The sequence below is a fragment of the Aedes aegypti genome, chromosome 3 (assembly GCF_002204515.2).
Source record: "Aedes aegypti strain LVP_AGWG chromosome 3, AaegL5.0 Primary Assembly, whole genome shotgun sequence".
NCBI classification, from domain to species: Eukaryota; Metazoa; Arthropoda; class Insecta; order Diptera; family Culicidae; genus Aedes; species Aedes aegypti.
Genome location: NC_035109.1, coordinates 21226635 through 21246728, shown reverse-complemented (window position 1 = coordinate 21246728; position 20094 = coordinate 21226635). Strand labels below are relative to the sequence as shown.

Genomic DNA, 20094 nt, shown 5'->3' with positions numbered 1-20094 from the left:
CAAAGATATTTATGGAAAAAGTTTACTTAAACGAGCCTTGAAATTGAGAACTTTTGAACAGCAAAAATTGAAACATTTCGCGTGAAATGTTTCTCATACAAAGCAGAGTGTCCGGAATTTGAAGCTGTCCGTAATATGAATCAAAACGGTACTTGGTTTGGATGCATTCACCACCAGTTTTATATTTAATGTCTCGCGTTTCAGGTAGGTGTTTTCTGCTGATAATGTCCAAATCGTCCACGAAGCAAACAAAATGGCTGGATGTCGTGAAAATCACACCCCGGCTGTAATGCCCGGCTCTCAGCATAACACCTTCTAGCGCAATATTGAATAACAGGCACGAAAGACTAAATTACTAAATTACTAACTATACTGCATTCGGTTTTCATTTATTGATTTTTTCCAAATTCTAGTTATCTAGAACATTATGGTATCATACCTCCGTTATTGAAATTTTCTTAAGAGGAAAATAACCATTATCGTTTTACAAATTTTCTAAAGCAGTTTTTTTATTGCTCAAAATTCAAGTATTATTCATGAAAATCTATCATTCCATTGCACTTACTATATGTAATGCAATTATAGATTTTCATGACCATGAATTCAAATTTGAAAGAAAAAACTGGTTTTTAGTTTTCTATTATTCCTGACGATTTAATTATGGATTCTTGAGCCATAATGCAGCTCACAGCTCAATCTGTTTGACCAACGTTGGTTCCGCCCCCAAGTTAGTCAAACCAATTTATGTTCGTACGACTGGGATGGAGAATATTTCCGACCGCTGATATTTTGATTTACTGTTATTGCCGTGAACGCGAAAAAGATAGAAAATGCACTCGAAGACAAACTAATTAAAAATGTTTTTTAAGCAAAATTCACCAAGAAATCCATCGAAAGAAATTTGAAATTTCTCATGAATTCCACCAGGTATACACTTGCAATTCCAATTAAAATTTTCCAAAGATATTCCTACAAAATTTCCTCCAGGGATTTCACCAGGGATACTTTCAGACGTTCTTCCAGAAATCCCTTCAAGAATTTCTACAGGGAATTCTACATGAATTCCTTTCGATAGTGCTCCTTTTGTTTAATCAGGGATTGCCAAAAAATCTTCGGGGTTTTTCTTAAAATATTCTTCAGAAATTCCACCAGGCAGTACTCCAGAGATTAAACAGGGATATTTTCTAGAGGTTTACTAATTTACTAAATTTCATCATGCGTTTCTCAACCACATTTTCCAGAAATTCTCCCAAGCGTTTATCCCGGTGTTTATTAAGGAATTTCGGATGTTTCATTGCGAATTTCTCCACTACTTCCATGGAAGCTTCTCCAGGGATTTAAAAGATTCATTCAAAATTTTATCCAGGAATTCTTTCAGGGATGCTTTTAATGATCCATCCAGGAATTCCTGCATGATGTGTGTAAGAAATTATCCAAGAGTTTTGTGTTAGATTCATCCAGAGATTTTATAATCAATTCCATCAGGAGTTTCTCAAGCGATTCCTTCAAGAATTTTTCTAAAGGTTCCTACAAGAAATTTCTCCAGGGATTAAGGAAGAAGTTTGTGTTAGATTTTTTACGGGGATCCATCCAAGAATTCCATCAGGAATCCATTGAGAGTTTGTACTAGGAATTTCTTGGGTTAAGTCGACCCTCAGCTTGGTCGTGCTACACTGCGTCCATTTAGCTTAAGACCACCTACATTTTAGAACAAATGAAACAAATTTTGTTGAACTTCAAAGTAGTTGTGAATGTTTTATTGAGTACTTCAGTTGTACAGTATTTTGTAATGATTAACTTACGACTAATGAATAAATCTAATTTTTTAGAGCAACTTTATTGATTTCTGCTGTCCATTTTATTTAGGACCATTTCATATATTGTTCGCTTTTACACAGTAAAAGCTATGTAAACAGTGAAATTAATGTGTCAATAATCGGTCACCTTACCATTCCTGTTAATAACCTGGAACATTCGGTTCGGCATACTGTTAACCAAGTTTTCCAGTACAGTCTTCTCAATATTTCCCCATGCCCCCAAAATAGCTGATTTGAGCTCATCAACAGTGGCGTACTGCTTACCTTCAGCATAAATCCTGCGTACAAGGATTCCACAGAGGTTTTCCACAGGATTTAGGTCTGGGGAGCGCGCTGGCCAGTCCAGCAGATCGATTTTGTGGTCCTTTATCCACTGTTTGGTTTCCTTGCTTGTGTGGATAGCAGCATTGTCCTGCTGAAAAGTGAACTTTTTGCGTCGAAATCTGCGCAGGAATGGTAGAACACGCGTTTCTAGCACCTGGATGTAGTCCTTTCTGATCATTTTGAACGACGTGAACGCAAGGTCCAGCTTTCCAGATGCACAGAATCCTGCCCAAACCATGCATGAACCGCCACCAAAATTTCTTGTGGTGAAATATTGTTCTTCTTTCCGCAAATCTCTCCAGTATCCATTAAATCCGTCGGGACCATCCAGATTGAACTTCTTTTCATCACTGAAGATCATCTGGAAGTAAACAAAAAAGAAAACATACTTTTTAATAAACATTCCTTAATCACGCTGAAAATTACTTTAAAATAATACGCCCTTTTCACAACTTACCATGGTCCACTGTCGATTCATGTTGGCTTTTGCAAAGTTCAAGCGTCTCTCGATGTGGGATGGAGTAAGGTTTGGAGCTTTTGCCTTTTTGGCCCTTTTTATGTACGGACTTTGGACCAAAACTTGAGGAATAGTCTCCCGGCAAACGTTCAAATTCAGCTCCTGCTTAATCTGCTTTAGCGATTTTTGGGAGTTCGAAGCGGTTCTAACGATTTCACGTTTCTCTCGTCCGGAAAGCTTCGATTTGCGAGGTTTCTTCCGATTTTTGCCATATCCGGAAGGATTTTTCAGATAAGTTAGGATCACTTGATGTGACCGGCCAATCCGACGAGCAATTTCTCTGATTCCAACTTTATCCCGGTGAAATGCTTCTATTTTGCCTTTCTTCTTATCCGTCAGTGCTTTTCCCTTCGACATAATGAACTTTTTCTTCTTAAAAATTTCAAAACACACGTAAAACACTTGTGGTCCTAACTTAAATGGACACCGCAAAAGTATGCGAAGGACGAATAAACACTGATCCTTCATCATCATCCACCACTACTCGTACATTCGACTGCTCACACAAATACAAGCAAAGTGTCATAGGGTGGGTCATAAATATAAACTGTTTTCCTATTGGATCTGAAAAAAATCAGGTGGTCTTAAGCTAGCTGGACAAAGTGTATATAGCTACGCGTTTACCTCTACGACTATATGGGCCCCTTTGATATTCATATGAAATTCATGACAAAAATTTTAATGGATTCCCTGCGAGAATACCTAGTATTCTTCTTCTTCTTCTTTCTGGCATCACGTCCTCACTGGGACAAAGCCTGCTTCTCAGATTAGTGTTCTTATGAGCACTTCCACAGTTATTAACTGAGAGCTTTCTTTGCCGATTGAGCATTTTTGCATGTGTATATCGTGTGGCAGGTACGAAGATACTCTATGCCCTGGGAATCGAGAAAATTTCCTTAACGAAAAGATCCTCGACCAGCGGGATTCGAACCCACGACCCTCAGCATGGTCATGCTGAATAGCTGCGCGTTTATCGCTACGGCTATCTGGGCCCCATGAGAATACCTAGTAGAATCCCTAAATAAATTTCTGGTAGAATAAGAGAGTTCCGCAAAATTTCTAGTGAAATTCTTAGCTGAACTTTGGTTGAATATCCATATGACTTAGATGGCATCCTTCTAGGAACACCAGGTGGAATTTCTGGAGCAAGTCCAGATGGAATTCCTGGAGAAATTCTTCTGAGAAATCCATATCAAATATCTAGAGGAATTTCAAATGGAATTTATGAAGAAATTCCTGATTAAAAACAGCTTTGGTTAAAAACTACGTTCAAGGCATATCATAAACATATTTGAATTACCTCCAGATACTCATATATATTTCTCCAGATTACAACATTCTAGATAAATCGGGAATCTGGGTGTACTGCCGCTCACGCTGTCGCAATCCATATTGCGCGCGATGACGGTGATGATGATGATGATGACGTTAAGCTCCCTTTGACGGCGGCTGCGAGCGCGCGCGTCACTCATGAGTGGTTGTTTACATCAGTGAGTGACCGCGCACTGCTGCTGGCATTCGCAACCAATGTGATGGATTTTACTAAGGTGGCGCAGATGATTGATGCGGAGAGAGAGATATTTATTGCGCACACGATGACAGTTCCTTACGAGGTTTTCCGTTGGTGCGAGTGCTTTGTGGAATCTCTTTTTGCTTCGTAGTCGCGAATCGGGTGGGTTGGATGCTGCACTGCTGGTGATAATGTTGCTCCCGCATATGACGTTTCTCCTTATGATCTTTCCTGTAGGGGACAGTGGGTCAATTTTGCTACCGGAGCAATCGATTCGGGTGCAAACACAGGGTTCACACTACTATTTACTATTACCAGGGAAATCCTCTGGTATTCTTACAGAGATTATACCAGGAATTTCGAATGAAATAACATCAAGAATTTTCGCAATCGCCAGGAACTTCTCCAGCAGCGGAATCCCTGCACCAAAAGTTTTTCAACCTTCAAGAGTTGGTCAAGAGATTCCACCAAAAAATCTTCAATAGACTCTTCCAAGGATCACACTAGAAATTATTTAAAAAATTCCAGTAGTTTTGCCTTATGGGGTTCAACTAGCAATTCCATTAACGAGCCATTTAACGAAAAATTATTTCAGGGTTTCCGTGAGTATTCACGGTAGTAGAAATTGGGTTTACGTTACTCGGTTTTCAGTATTCTATTAAGTATATTATCATTTTTACCATAAAATTGGTTATTCTTACAAAGTCCATGAAATAAAAGATAAAAAAAATAAAGATAAAAAAAAAGATAAAAAATAAACAAATCATACATTTTGGCGCTTACGTCACATTGTGCAAACTACGGTAATAAACCTACATTGTGCACTTACACATTGTGCAACTATGGCAGTACCCAAGTTTAACTACCCAGACAACCAGAAATCGCATAACAGTGAACGAGTAAAGTCGTTTATTCATACAAATTTCATCACTCCCGCGGATGTAATCGTTTGATCGATGAGTTTCCTCGCATAAAACGCGTTTTTATGAGTTATTTGGTTTCGTTCCGTATACTCGTACAATGTAAGTCGGATAAATCCGTAGCAGCTGTCAAATCAACTTTGTTATCATAAATTAAGTCACATAAGAGTACGGATCAGCTCGCAATAAAATCAACTCACTCGCATTGCATGATGTGTTTCATCATATAAAATATGCACGCATATCGCCTCCACTTTTGTACGCATAAGGCCTTTTAACTTCAAACTTTGCGCATATAAGCATCGCATAATGCAAAAAGTGTTTTCGTTATACGTTCATTCTGGTTGTCTGGGTAATCGCAGTACACATTTCACAGCATTCTAGATAATGCTCTATAACCTCAGGCGTCAGGTGTCATACATTTTTGAGCATCTTCAAGGGGCATGAACGTCTTTTTTCACCCTTGATATCATCAGCATTTCCACCAGAGTTTCCGCAAATAATTCTACCAAGGATTCTACCATTTTTTCAGTGATTTCACTGAAGTTTTCCATGTATTCCAGTTAGAATACTCTCACGAATTTGACCAGAATTTTTTTCAACGCATTCATCAGGAGTTCCTCCAGATGTTACACTTATATTTCCTCCAAGAAAACTACTTAGAATTTCTACAGAAAATCGATAGGGAAGATTTCAACGGATTTCATCTGGATTTTTCCAGGAATTCCACCACGAACACCACTTGAAATTTCTAGCAGGAATTATTTCAGAGATTGAACCAAGAATTATCTAAAGAATTCCACCAGTTTTTATTCATGGAATTCTACCAGTATTTTCATGGAATTCAAATTCCATCACAATACACTCAAAAAAAAAAAAAAAAAAACGCTCAGGGGTTCCACCATCATTTTTTCTATTGATTCTATCAAGATTTACACAAGAGTTTTAACATGAAATACTCCTATGGATTCCAACAAGAAAATTTTCAAGGACTCAACCAGGAATCCCTCCAGGAATTTAATCGATAATTCCTCCAGGATTTCGAATAAGAATTAAGCCTGGGATTTGGCCAGCAATTTTTCTCGTGATTCTGCTTGTATTTCATCCAAAAACTACAAGTGGAATTCCAATAAAGATTCCATCTGAAATTCCGACAATCAATTCAGAAAAAAATATTTCTAGAGATTGCACCAGAGAATGCTCCAGCCATTTCAACAAGAATTCCTTTAGGAATTTTCCAAATTTTCTATTCCCAATTCTACCACAAATATCTCTTCCAGGGATTCCCCTAGTATTTTCTTTAGAGTTTTTCCAGGAATTACATTAAAGATTCCAGGAGGAATATTCTCAGGGATTACACCAAGTAGTCTTTTAACGATTCCACCACACCTCCTCCAAAGTATTTTCTCTAGGTTTTTCTTAAGGGGTTTTCATCAAAATTTCCGACTGGGGTTCGACCATGATTTTTTTCATAAATTCTGCAAGGAATTCCTTCATAGATTCGACCAAGCATTTTAATTACCGATTTGAGGGGAAAAATTGAATTCCTGATGAAATGCCTGGAAGATTTCTTGGTAAAAATCCTAAAAAATACTGGTAGAATGTCTGAATAAATTCACAGTTGAATTCCCAGTTGAATTGCTGGTGCAACCGTTGACGGATGTTCAGATGAAATCCCTGAGATTATTATTATTGGAAAATCTGGAAAAATTTCAGTTAAAGTGCGTAGAAGAAATATGAAGGAACCCCTGGAGAAACTCGTGGTGAAGTTGTATGTGAAACACTTTTGGTAATTCCAGGGGAAACTATTGGAGTAATTCCAAGTTGTTTCCCTGAAAGAATTCTTGGCGGAATTTTTAGAGGAACTTATGGTCATTCCTGGGAGAATTCCTTGTAAAATCACAGAGAGAATATCTGAAAATACTTCTAGTGGAATTCCTTGGTGAAATCTTGCTGCAATTCCTAGAGAAAATCCTTGTTGGAATTCCTAGTAAAAACACTGGAGAAATTCCAGGTTGCCTTTTAGAAAATACTAACAGACTCCCTTGAGGAATTACTAGGGGATTTCTTGAAAGATTCCTAGGAAAAATTCTTGCTTGAAACACTGGAGGAATGCCTAGTAGAATCCGTAGGGGGAATTCCGATGAAATCGTGATGGAAGAATTTCTGGTGGAATCCGTAGTCAAAATTTTAAAGAAATTTCTGAAGCTTGTTCTGGTGTAATTCCTGTTATTTTTTTTTGTGCAATTTTTCAAAATTCGATCAGTTCGTCAAACACTTGGCTCCGCCCACCAGCGGTTTGAGAGAAATCAAACTCGTTTGATTTTGCCCGACCGATTCGTCAACCGTCAAACATGTTTCACAAACTGTCAAATTGGTTCGTCTAGCAGCATCACACACGGTCAAACATAGCATCAACCAGGGGGACGGAATCAATGTTGGTCAAACCGTCTGAGCGTCTGTAGGCTGCATAAGGGCTACTTGATCGCGGCAAGCTTTGTACTCTACGTCTGTGCATACTGAATCACACTTTGTCCACCCCTTCAAAGAAATTTTCCCACAGTCTGCTGGGTAACATTGTTCTGGAGGTGTTATTTTCCTATGAGGTTGGAAGCTGCACTGGGCGGATTGGCTGCAAGACGACGACGACGACAACAGCAACGACATGCATTGAGGTTTATTCAGCTTTAGGTAGCTACCTTCACAGCTCGTTGTTTGCAGCTTAGTTCTCGTAGGGAAATGCTAGGTACGCAGAACAATATCTTTTCCCTTTCAACATGGGCGACTTGTTTGCGTGTAAGGTGCTGCTGAACGGTGCAGAAGAATGTCGTTGTAAAGAATAGTTTCTTACGGCATTTTTTCCCTTTTCCTCACAAAATAGAAAGAGTGACAGATTCATTTGCCAGGTCCTACACCAACGGGCTTGGAATCTGGCAAGGTACGCTTGTTTGCACTCCCACGTTGGAATGAAAAGGGACAAAAGGATTGAATCATAACACCACTGAACTGAAGACTGTGTGTTGTGCAAGGAAAAGTGGTTTACGTTCAAAAGTCTTGCTGGAATTGTTCGGGACATCAATGGTTTTACCGTTCTCCATTATTCAGTGATACGTCAACAGGGCTCGTCCATTATGCTCTCTCGGAGGCGTTATTCTTGCAGCAAAACGGTAACGATGAAAATGTGAAATTGGAAAATTTTAACCCTTTTCTTCTATAGGTACTTTCACGGATGGTCACTTGAGCTGCCTGAGAGGTCCATCGTTCGCGGCGAATTCAGTAACCAAGCGGTGAATGACCGTCGTGCGCCCAGAGAAGAACGGTAACAATGAACCTTTTTTTTGGTTCATTTTACACCGTCTGATAACTTAGTGCGAGATTCTTTCAGTATCACTTGAGACGACAACCACTGTCCTAGAGGCTTCATGAGAGAATGGAAAAATGCTAGACAACGAATGAAAATGTTGTTTCTTCAGAACAATGTCTCTATCCATCACTCAGAATGCTTTGTTTTCTTATTGAGATTATGTTTGAGTGTCTATTTGTTTTCTTTTGACAATATAGGTCTTTTATCGTACGAGAACGTTGACCTATGGTTGTGTTTCTGCAGTATTGTATCTATTGCGAATAATGCTTAGTAAATAAATCATTCAGTTCTGTTTGTATCTTTTCTTTACAGATATTGTTGAAATACTGCCAAAAGACGTCCAAGCAAAGTGGTAGACGAGTACTCCTTGTAAGTCTCAAACAGGTTGGTGGTTTTTGATTGCTTACTGATAATATAAATTAGCAATGGAAGATAGCAACGATTTTTTGTCAAATATTATTACTATTTTCACGGCTATTTCATCAATGTTTAAACATTAGCAATCCTATAGGATTATAGGTTATATATGTTATATGTTACACTGCGGAACACGGTTTTGTCTCAAGCACCAAAATACCGCTATTAACCTAATTAAGGATTGCTGAATCCATTGCCATTTTCAGAAATATCGTAGCACGTCTAGTTTTTGAGATATTAGCTGTTGAAAATGCTAAAATTGACCATTTCAGCCAACTTGCATGCAAGTTTGCCAACTTGTATGGCAATTTATTTGCTTAATTTGCCTCAGAACTCACACTTCATGTGTATAACAATATTTATAAACAAAGTTCATAATACTTCCGATGCTCAAACGTTATTTTTTGTTGGTTTAGAAAAGTGTTGTATTTTGCCATATAAGAGAAACGAAAAATTTTGTATGGAGACTGTAAGCAAGTTGAAAAAATCGATTTAATCTAAATTTAACCATGTAATTTTATCCAAATTATTTCTGAAATGCAAGTTAAAGTCCTATTTTGCATGCTTGGTGGATTAGATCCCAATTTTTTTTGATAAATCATTGTTTAATTTTTATGTAAACATTAATAAAACCAGTGTTTTATGCAACTTTGGCGACCTGTAGCTAAAAATTGTGACGTGCTGGAACATTTCTGAAAACGGCATCAGATTCAGCAGCCCCAAATCTACTAGAGACACATAATTTGATCCTTGAGACACGCAAAAATATCATTTTTGTTACGCTGTGTTATTCATTTGTTTTTCATTTGTACTAAACGAAGACGGTAACTTCAGAATAATATTCAAAATTTACCTTTGAATCCTCTGCAAATCCTGATTTCTGGTATTACAAAAACTAATCCATATGCTGTACCATACAATATGGCTGACCTGAAAATTTGTTTGAAGATCAAATGCTTGTTCTTAAAACAAACTTTTTATTTTCTGTTGATGAGTGAATAAAGAATTTTATATATTGGTTACATTTGGCTTGAATGCCCTCATTGTGATTTTTGAAAGTTGAATTTTTATCTAGCATGAGCCCTAGATACTTTACTTCATCTGAACCATTTATTTGAGCCTCAATCGTTGTTACGACATGTCTACTTGAAGATTCGAAATCAAGAGTTTATGGTTAATTTGTAAATTTTATGAAGTGAGTTTTAATAGCATTAGAGGAAATTTTCTTGTCCTGCAACTATAAAGAAAAAATATCCATACTTTTATATAATCATACTTTTGTGTAATTTACTAGAATTCATCCAAAGATTCTATCAGGAGTACATCCAGAGATTATAACAGGAATTCCTCAAGGAATTCCATCAGGATTCCAGCTAGGGATATCATGGAAGTCGCGTCTAGTACACGACACTGAAGACGGCCTTACAGTCGAGGTCGAAATACGCGTATCTGTCAAAGGATAAAAATTCTAGTGGAATTAAATGGTATAGTACTAAATTTGTTTTTTTCATCTACTTATAGGTATTCTATTAAACAGCTCGAAGATTTATTATTATCATAAGGAGTTATTCTAGGGATTTCAACGGGAGTTCCATCAGGCATTCCTCCAGGGATACCATCAGTAGTTCCATCAGCGATTGCATTTGAAACTCCTCAAGGAATTCCATCAGGAGTATCCCTAGCAATTCCATCAGAAGCTTCTCCTGGGATTCTATCGGCAGTTCCTTCAGAGATTCCACCTGAAATTCTTCCAGGGATTCTATTAGGAGTTCCTGTAGGCATTCCATCAGGAGTTCTTCTCGGGATTTCATCTGGAGTTCCTCCAATGATTCCATCAGGAGCTCCTTCAAAAATATCTTTAGGCATTCCTTCAAGGATTCCTTCAGGAGTTCCTACAGGGATTTTAATAAGAGTTCCTTTAAGAATTCCATCACTATTTCTTCTAGGGTATAGAGATTCTATCAGGAGTGCCATCAGGAATCTTATCAGGAATTCCTCCAGGGATTTCATCAGGAGTTCCTTCCGAGATTCCACCTGGAATTCCTCCAGAGATTATATCAACAGTTCCTCAAGGGAATGCATCAGGATTTCTTTTATGGGTTGCATAAGGAGTTCCTCCAGGGATACCATCAGGAATTCCTTCAGGAATTTTACAATTATTTTATTATTATTAAATAGGACTTCTTATAGATGTTTCATCAGAAGTTCCTCTAGAAATTATATCAGAAGTTTCTTCAGAGATTCCACCTGGAACTCCTTCAGGGATTACATCGGAAGTTCTTCTAGGGATAACATCAGGAGCTCTTTTGGGAATCACATCTGGAGTTTTTTTTTGACATATGATTTAAATATTCCACCTGGAATTCCAGAGATTCTATCACAAGTTTCTGTAGGGATTCCATCAGGAGTTCCTTTGAGTTTTTCAAAAGGAGTTTTTGTTGGGATTTCATCAGGAATTCCCAAGGGATTTAATCAGGAGTTCTTTCAGAGATTCCATGAGGTGTTCCTCTAGGAATTTCAGCATAAGATCTTTTAGGGATTACAGCAGGAGTTCCTTCAGGAATTCCATCAGGAGATCTTCCAGGGATTTTATTAGGAGTTCCTCCGAGATTCCCATTAGGAGTTCCTGTAGAGATTCTACCTGAAAGTTCTACAGGATCTCTATCAAAAGTTTCTCTAATGATTTCATTAGGAAATTATGCCAGGGATTACATCACAAGTTCTTCGAAGGATTTTATCAGAAGTTTATCTAGGGATTACATCAGAAGTTCTTCAATAGATTTCATTGGAAGTTTCTACAAGGATTCCATCAGAAGTTCTTCCATGTATTCCATTAGAAAAAAAAAAGATTTCATTATAAAATCCTCCTGGGATTCCATATTGAACACCTTCTGAGATTCCATCTGAAGTTCTATCAGGGATTCTATCAGGAATTCTTCTAACGGTTCCTCCATGAACTCCTGTTGATTCTATTCTAGGTCCCATAAGATTATTTCGGATTTATCCCGGATTTTTTTAAGGGACTCCACCTGAATTTTCTTCAAGGGGCTTCTCTAGGCAATTCTTCAAGAGATTAATCCAGGAACTCTTCAAGGGAGCCCTCTCGGAATTTCTTAAGGAATTCCTTCTGAGATTTGACTACCATTTCATATTTAGATTCCACTAGTAATTCCGTCAGAGAAATTCCTTCAGGGAATTAACTGCTACCTACTCAGATGATTGAACAAAACATTTCTCTGAATGCGTTCAGGTTGAACTTGCAAGAGTGAGAAGAACCTCCGCCAATCATGCATTTAGCAGCCTTGCGGCAATGTTTTGTACCATAACCTTACTCTTGGCACCGACGGCATTGAGTGGGGTTCTGAAAATTTCCTTGAGGTTTCTGGAAATGTTGCCATGGCACAAGGATATCTGACTTAAGTTTCTAAAGCTTTAATATCATTTAGATCACTTTTGTTAAAGTTAACTAAATAATTTTATTGAGAAAGCCCTTTCCGAACAATGCCAGATTGGCTTTTCTTTCTCATAATGATTAATTGGACTGGGAAAAATCCAAGTAAATCATTTATTCCATTTTTGGTTCTTATAGCTACTTAAGAGACCTTTCAAGACGACTATGAACTATGAGTTTTGTCATCATAAGTAAAAAAAATGTGCTTCTTCTTTTCAAGATGTTTGAGAAGAAGTTCGCGATTTTTGAGAGATTCCGGCAAAACACGACAATCTCCTTTCTTTGCGATTTGGAAGGAAACCTTGATTTCTCTAATGGAGTTCAAAATCTCCTGCATATATCACCCAAATTCGGAACAACTGAACACGAATTGGTTGCATCTCATAAGCTTGCCGAAACATATGTCCTCAATATGGTAGTCCATCAAATAGTTTTTATACCTCCTATTAGTCTAGTCTTTCTATAAAAGTCATGTCCGAGATAGTTATACAGAACTTCTTTCAACTATGTATTTGAATTCGTCATACCTTTCTGCAATGCATCCAAAGTTCAACTACACACTGTCCCCAAATCAAGCAAAGCATCCACACAACTGCATATTAATGATGCCCCAAGATACCACTTTGCCGAATTGCAGAACCACTAGCAGTAAAATACACTCCGTCTGCCAGATGTGCCTTGTTTATATCTGAACAGTGAACCGAAAACGACGTCTTGGAGCAAAAAAAAAACTATCTTTCTGACCCGGTCATATACACACAAACCTAGTTAAATTTAAGAGAATCCAATGCCTTATGAAAAATATTTCCAAACCGAGGGAAGATGATATCCAGATTCGGAATGCACAAGCACAAATGTGTGTAGTGTTACGAAACAACTCGGTTCTTGAAAGCTTGAGTAATCCACCTATCCGAAGACGAAACTTCGATGCTTGACTATCATTTCAAGAATAGAAAATTCTTCCTAGTTAAAATTCCAACAGAAGCACACAATGTCCCCACCTTTCCAAACAACCTGCAGAAAACTAACAGAAGATATGTAAAAGAAGTACGAGATTTGCTCTTACCAGTTCCTTGATTTGAGTTGTGTATAAAGCACACGAGGTCTCGTGTGCTCCTTTCATTCGGATTCCAAAGACCGGGAAGGTGTCGGATACTCTCGGGTTGCACAAGGTATCATCCGTATACATCTGGCCAAGATGGCCCCAAGTAGCAAACCACTTTTATATTAGTTGTATAGTTGTTGTACGGTTGCTGCTGCTGCTGCTGGTGGAGCTCTCCTTGTGCCACTTCCGGGGGTGTTTTATGGCCCTTTTCTCAGTTCGCCCTGATACGGTCGTTAAGTGTTATTGGAGTTTAAAACAGTTTACTCTTATTTATACAAAAACAGAACGATCTGGTGGCGAGAGAGTGGGAGGTGAAAGGGGGTGAGAAAGATTGCTTGCTTAATTCTTTTCTCGGAAGTCGTTCTTTTTAGTTGCAGTCAGCCGACGATGTTTTGCTTTCTGCTGGAAGATGGCGTTATGCCGGTTGCAGCACCAAGGGTCGGATTTGGGCTATGGGGGCCCGGGTGAGGTCTTGTGAAACGGGCCACATTTTCGACTCATTTTGCAGTGCTAGAAACTGGCATTTTGAACTTGAATTTTTAAATCTGTTTTTGAGATTTTAATTGTTATAGATTTTATGCATGCAAGTTTATCAGCTCTATTTTACATGTTCGGTGGATTTAATTACCAAAAAGTTCAATAAATCTAAGTTTAAACGTTATGAATACATCAATAATACCAGTATTTTATACAACTTGGATAAATTGTGCTACAAAATTGTGACGTATTGGAGTATTTTTGAAAGCAACAACGGATTCGGCAAACCCAATTTTTTTACAATAATTTGAAAGGCATCTTACCGTTTTGATTCATATTACGGACAGCTTCAAATTCCGGACACTCTGCTTTATATGGGAAACATTTCACATGAAATGTTTCAATTTTTGCTGTTCAAAAGTTCTCAATTTCAAGGCTCGTTTTAGTAAGCTTTTTCCATAAATATCTTTAAAAATTTATAATGTACAACTACCTTAGATGTCTCTTTAGTGGTTTGACGATTTCAATTGTTGATTTGACTGTTCCATTAATGATTACCAAGAGCTGTCCGGAATTCGAATCAAAGTGTCCGAAATATGGGGCAAAAGTGAGGAAGCGTCCGGAATAAGAATCATGAAAAGGCCACACATTTTGATTTCTTTAAAATTATTCATGTTGCGGAAGCGTATTCTTTACCCACCATTTGAAAGTTAAGGGCATCCGACGTTTGATAACGCTAAGAATCATACAAAATGATTTATTTTGTATGCTCTATGCTAGGTTATACTTCATTGAGGCCTTAAGTGTCCGTAATATGAATCAAAACGGTACTTGAAATTTCTCAAAAATGAGAAATTTCAAGTTAGAATTGAATTTATTCTTCAAAAACTTTTGGTAGGGTAGATATCCATCACTTTTATGCACAATCAGCACCAAATAGGGGAAAAGCGCCAATTGTGGACCCAGCGGTAATTTTTGACTCATCCACACGATTTTGGCCTATTTTGTATGGAAATCCACAATTTTTGAAGGTAAAAAAATTGCTTTTCTCCTACTTGAATAAATGTTATCTATCTCGAGAAATATTTCTTTGGAACTTTCTTTTTTGGTCGACAGTTCTGTCGACCAAACCTTTTTAAAATTCAGTTATGTAATGCGCTGTTTTTCTGAAAGGTATTGATGCTAATTTTAATAGGTCACCCTACTTCTATGTATGAAACTGAAATTTTTAACAGCTCTTTTAGCATGTTGGGTAAATTGTATTTTCTAATAATTATGATTAAAATTTATTTTCTAATACATTATAGAGCATATGCATATTCTCAATGGAACTATAATGCAGTTACATTATACAATGTGACTAAACACTAAATGAACAAACAAGCAAACAAGTTATTAGCAGTAATAGTACTTGACAAGTGACATATACAGTATCGGACATATAAAATGCACCTAAACCGTTTTTCCATACAAAATGATCAGTTTCAGAGAGCTATTTCTCTGTCGTTTCTCAACCGATTCTGCAATTTTTTTTCTGTAACGAACTACAAATTTCCTCAATTTTTGATAACTATTGAAAAAGTAGTGTAAAAACTATTGGTTTAAAAGTTACAGATAGGTTGAATTAAAATTGCACCAAGACGAAAAGTGATGTATCCGACAAACCATGCGTCATATCCTTTTAGTGTCTTCAGCGCAATTGATCATTACCACTCAATGAACCAATGCGCTGAAAACACCAAGATGCTACAACTTGTAGTTTTTCAGCTACATCACTATGTGTCTTGGTGCAGGTCCGATAGATTTGGCTCACGGTTTCGCGCGTGTTTTCGTCAGCGGAGATTTTTTTTTTTCCTGTTTTGGATTGTCTTGCTGGGTGGTGCTTCGTGAAGCCCAAGCAGAACAGTTCGGTTTTGCGTCGTCGGATAGATTTTGCTGACGGATTCGCGCGTGTTTTCGTCTCCGAAAATTTTTATTTTTTTTTTCTGTTTTGGAGCGTCTTGCTGGGCAGGTATTTAGGAAGGCACAAGCAAGACGGTTTGTTTTCGGGACGCCAAGAAGTTTTGCTGTCAGTGTCAGTTTTGTGTTCAGTCGAGGATGGATTACCAACTGGTGAGTTCGTTTCATGCTTGTGATAACACATATTTTCTTGAAATCGTAACTTTTAAGTAATATTAAAACAAACTTTGTACGGTTAGTCACTATAAGTGTCGGCATTATGCTTTTTTCTTATACAATTCCAATATACATATATTTTTCTCTTTTTGACATTATTAAAAATTATCTTTTGAATTGTTCGACATTGTGAATGTTGACGTATTTTTTAAAACTTCTACCATATCGAGACAAAATGCACAGTAATACTCGTATGTAATTTTCAAACAAACTATGTATAGTTTGTCACTACAAATGTCGGCATTATTCCTGTTTCATATAATTTAAAATATATACATGTAATTTTCAGTTTTCGTCATTTAAAAAAACATCTTTTGAATTGTTCGACATTATAGATGTTGACGTATTATTTAAAGCTTCTACCAAAAACTTCTCGAAACAAAAATACAAAACTAGATTTAAATATAAGTCGTTTATTCCCCCCTTCTCCATGGATCGCATCATCGACCAGAGGTGACTCCCAGATCTTTTCCTCCCTCACTAATAAAAACCCTTCCCGATTGTGATTGTGGAGATGCAGAGGTATTCTCGGTCTCTAGAAGCAACAATCATTACACCCTAACATTCCTTCTCCATCCCAACTGACTGTAAGGACTTGGCCGGCGCCGTCATTGATCAATAATATTAGATCTGCTAAAATTGCACTTCAAGAGTAAGCGGAAACTCCCATCCCTTATTCATTTGGATCGTAGTGCAATTCTTACCAGTTCCGATCAATCACGGAGTAGCAACCATTGACATGTACAGTCAGTCTATGCTATGCTATGCTATGCTACATCACTATGTGTCTTGGTGCATTTTTTATGTCAAAATTCAACCTCTCTGTAACTTTCGAAAATTGAGGAAATTTGTAGTTCGTCACAGAAAAAATGAATATAATCGGTTGAGAAACGGTGGAGATACAGACATTGACGGTTGCCCGAATGTCGTTTCCCCGAACAGCAGTTCCCCGAATATCCCGTTTCCCCGAATAACCCACTTCCCCGAAAAGATTTTGGAACTCATAATTGTCATATGTTTACACATTTCAGGGTGGTGAACGTACTGGTTATCTGATATGCACCCTTCTTTATTTCATTGGCGGTTCTTACGAGTTTTACCGTCCTCAGCATTTTTGGGGAACATGTGTATAGCCGAGAATTACCAAACACCTCCTTCTTTTGATTGCTTATCGTTCTTTCTATTCACCATCCTTCCACTTAAAAAATGTTTGCGTCTATTTGAACAGCTCCACGTTTCAGGGAAACGGGTCATTCGGGGAAATGGCATTCGGGGAACCGACATTTGGGGAAACGACATTCGGGGAAAAGTAACACAATCAGTTATAACACAATTTATTTTAAAAATGTTTAACAAATTTTTATGAACTCAAAAAATCTTAGATTTACGCGTCACGCAGTTTTAGCTTCAACCATGTAAAGCCATTTTTAATGCATTATTCAATATTAGATCCTACACACACATCTATTATATCTAACATTGCAATCAAAATCCTTAATACTGAACGCAAAACGTCTTCTCAAAGAAAGTTCCAAGTAAAACCACTCGGTTTACATGAATTCACGCTGAAAATTCAATTACAAATAGCGTATGATATGGCCGAGCCGTCGATTCATTTACGTGCATTGTTTTTGACAAAATATCCAGCGTATAATCGGGTATTTAGAGCATTCTCGTTTGCAGTTTCACTTTCAAGATGCAAGAAAACATGCAATATTGACGAATGTTGGATGCAAGAAAATGAAACGTTTTAGTTTCATTCAAAATTCAAAATCAACACAAACAAATAATTTGATAATTCTTGAGAATAATTGCCGGAACAAAAAGAAAAATATCTTGGTACTTATACCTTATCATGCATTGCAGAAGCACATCTGTATCGATCCATAATCGGCTATATTTCGCAAGTTGTAATGAGATTGATAAATAACAGCAGCGAGAGAGAGCTCCATAGAGAAAGATATGATAAAACCCATTTTTTTCGCTTATTTATCATTGAAAATAGGTGTTTTATTTTATAGGTGTGATAAACAATCCCCAAACATCAGATAGCAATACTTTACCCCAGGTTTGGCGTTTTTCTCAATTTACTAAGAACACTGTAAGTACCGATGTTGTATATAAGGTTATTAATGGCTTCGGCACCCTATGACTATCATTGGCAATTGAAATTTAAACGGTCAATTCAAAGCAGCTTTCTACCAAAACAATTAAATTAATACATTCAAATGATTTTTTGTTCTATCAGCTTCACCCTGATATAATGTTCAAAACCATGGTAGAAAATCTAGTGCTCATGAGCAATAACGATAAACCTTTGGTCAAGTTGTGACAAAAAGCTCCGCTCCTCGAATAATAATCATTCTTCATTCCTCATTAAATTTACCCTCTCGGGGGAATTGATTTTTCCTCTCGGGGGAATTGTTATACCTTCTCGAGGGAATTGAGTCATCCGCTCAGTGAAATTGATTTACACTCTCGGTGGATTTGGTTTACCATCTCGGAGGAATTAATTCATCATCACAGGGGAATTGATTTACTCTATTGGGTGAATCGATTTACCCTCTAGGGGAAATTTATTTTCTCTTTTGGGGGAATTGATTAATCCTCTCAGGGGAATTGATTTTCCCTGCTCAGGAGAATTGATTTACCCTCTCGGGGATTTGATTTACGCTCACGGGGGGATTGATTCAACATTACAGGGCAATTGATTTACCCTCTCGGGGGAATTGATTAACCCTCTCGGGGGAATTGATGTGCCCTCTCAGGAGAACTGATTTACCTTCTCGGAGGAATTGATTTACCCTTTCGGGGTAATTGCTTCATTCTCTCGGGGTAATTGATGTACCCTCTCGGGGGAATTGATTACCCTCTCGAGAGGATTCATTTACCCTCTCGGGGGAATTGATTCACCATCACAGGGGAATTTTACCTTCTCGAGGATGTTTATGCATTTCCTTGATTTATTTGACCACAAATCTGAAATTTTCTTACTCTTCCAAACTTCTGGAATCGAACATTTTCGCGCTAAAAAAGCTTTCAGTGACCTCTAGGAGCGGCGGTACAAAAAAAAAAGCGACGCATCATTGAGGGTCAAAAATGACCCATAACTTTTAAACGCTCTCAAAAATCCATTTTTGAAACGTTTTTAGTTCTTTCGGCTTTACATGAAAGATCTGAAACTTTAGAATGGAACCCTGGTAGAAAAATTTGTGAGTATGGCCATTCACACGCCATATAACGACGGTTCAAATTTCATGGTTTTTCATTTCGATTTACAAGAGCACTAAGAGGATCAATACCGGTTCCGCTAGGGTGTGATGTGAACATTTTCAGATCATTATATAGTTCCATCATGCGACGGCTTGAAATACCATGACCCCACAGTTATGGATCAAATAGTGTGGAGTCCAACCTATAAAATTCAATAAAACGACATGGAAAACTTAAAATTGTAATTTAAAAGCACGAATTGAATCGTTTCAAATTGGAACTTCGGTTAGTAAACTGTTTTGAGTGTAATATTTACATAGGATTGCATAAAAAATAAAAAAAATTGGTTTCTGAAAACCATATTATGGATCAATTTTCATATTATGGATCAAATTGTGACATATTACGGATCAGTGCAGAAAAACCAAGAGATTTTCAACGCAATGCATCTGTATTGCATGATTTGGCGAAAGTTAACAATGTGTCACATATTACTACAAAAAATAGCAGTGTTAGAGCTGGAAACACGGGTAAAATGCCCTGTTTTTTGTGATACTGCATTGCACAGTGGTCCAGGAATCAGTTTTACGCGGAAAGATGCATTTTGAGCTTTAGAATGAAACATTAGACAAAAACGGTCTTCTACAAAGTTGTTTGTATTAGTTAAGCCTTTTGTTTGGTTTTATTGAAAATTAGGGTGGACCACATTTTCATAGAAATTGTGTAACTAACTTTCTTATTTGTAGAAATTATATTATACATGCTTCAGCAAAGTTATAGACCATTCAATTTCAAGCAACTTTG

General features: G+C 37.4%; 1 protein-coding gene across 3 annotated transcripts in view; it reads left to right on the top strand.

The window, feature by feature from the left end:
• The window catches only part of LOC5566753, a 148261-nt gene that overhangs the window by 54646 nt on the left and 73521 nt on the right, over positions 1 to 20094 (top strand). For 2 of the 3 annotated variants that reach the window (XM_021851278.1, XM_021851280.1), the window contains exon 2: positions 8765 to 8836. The gene's annotated coding sequence lies outside the window, so the exon portion shown is untranslated. The remainder of the gene's footprint in view (positions 1 to 8764; positions 8837 to 20094) is intronic. The other variant, XM_021851279.1, reaches the window with a different exon arrangement.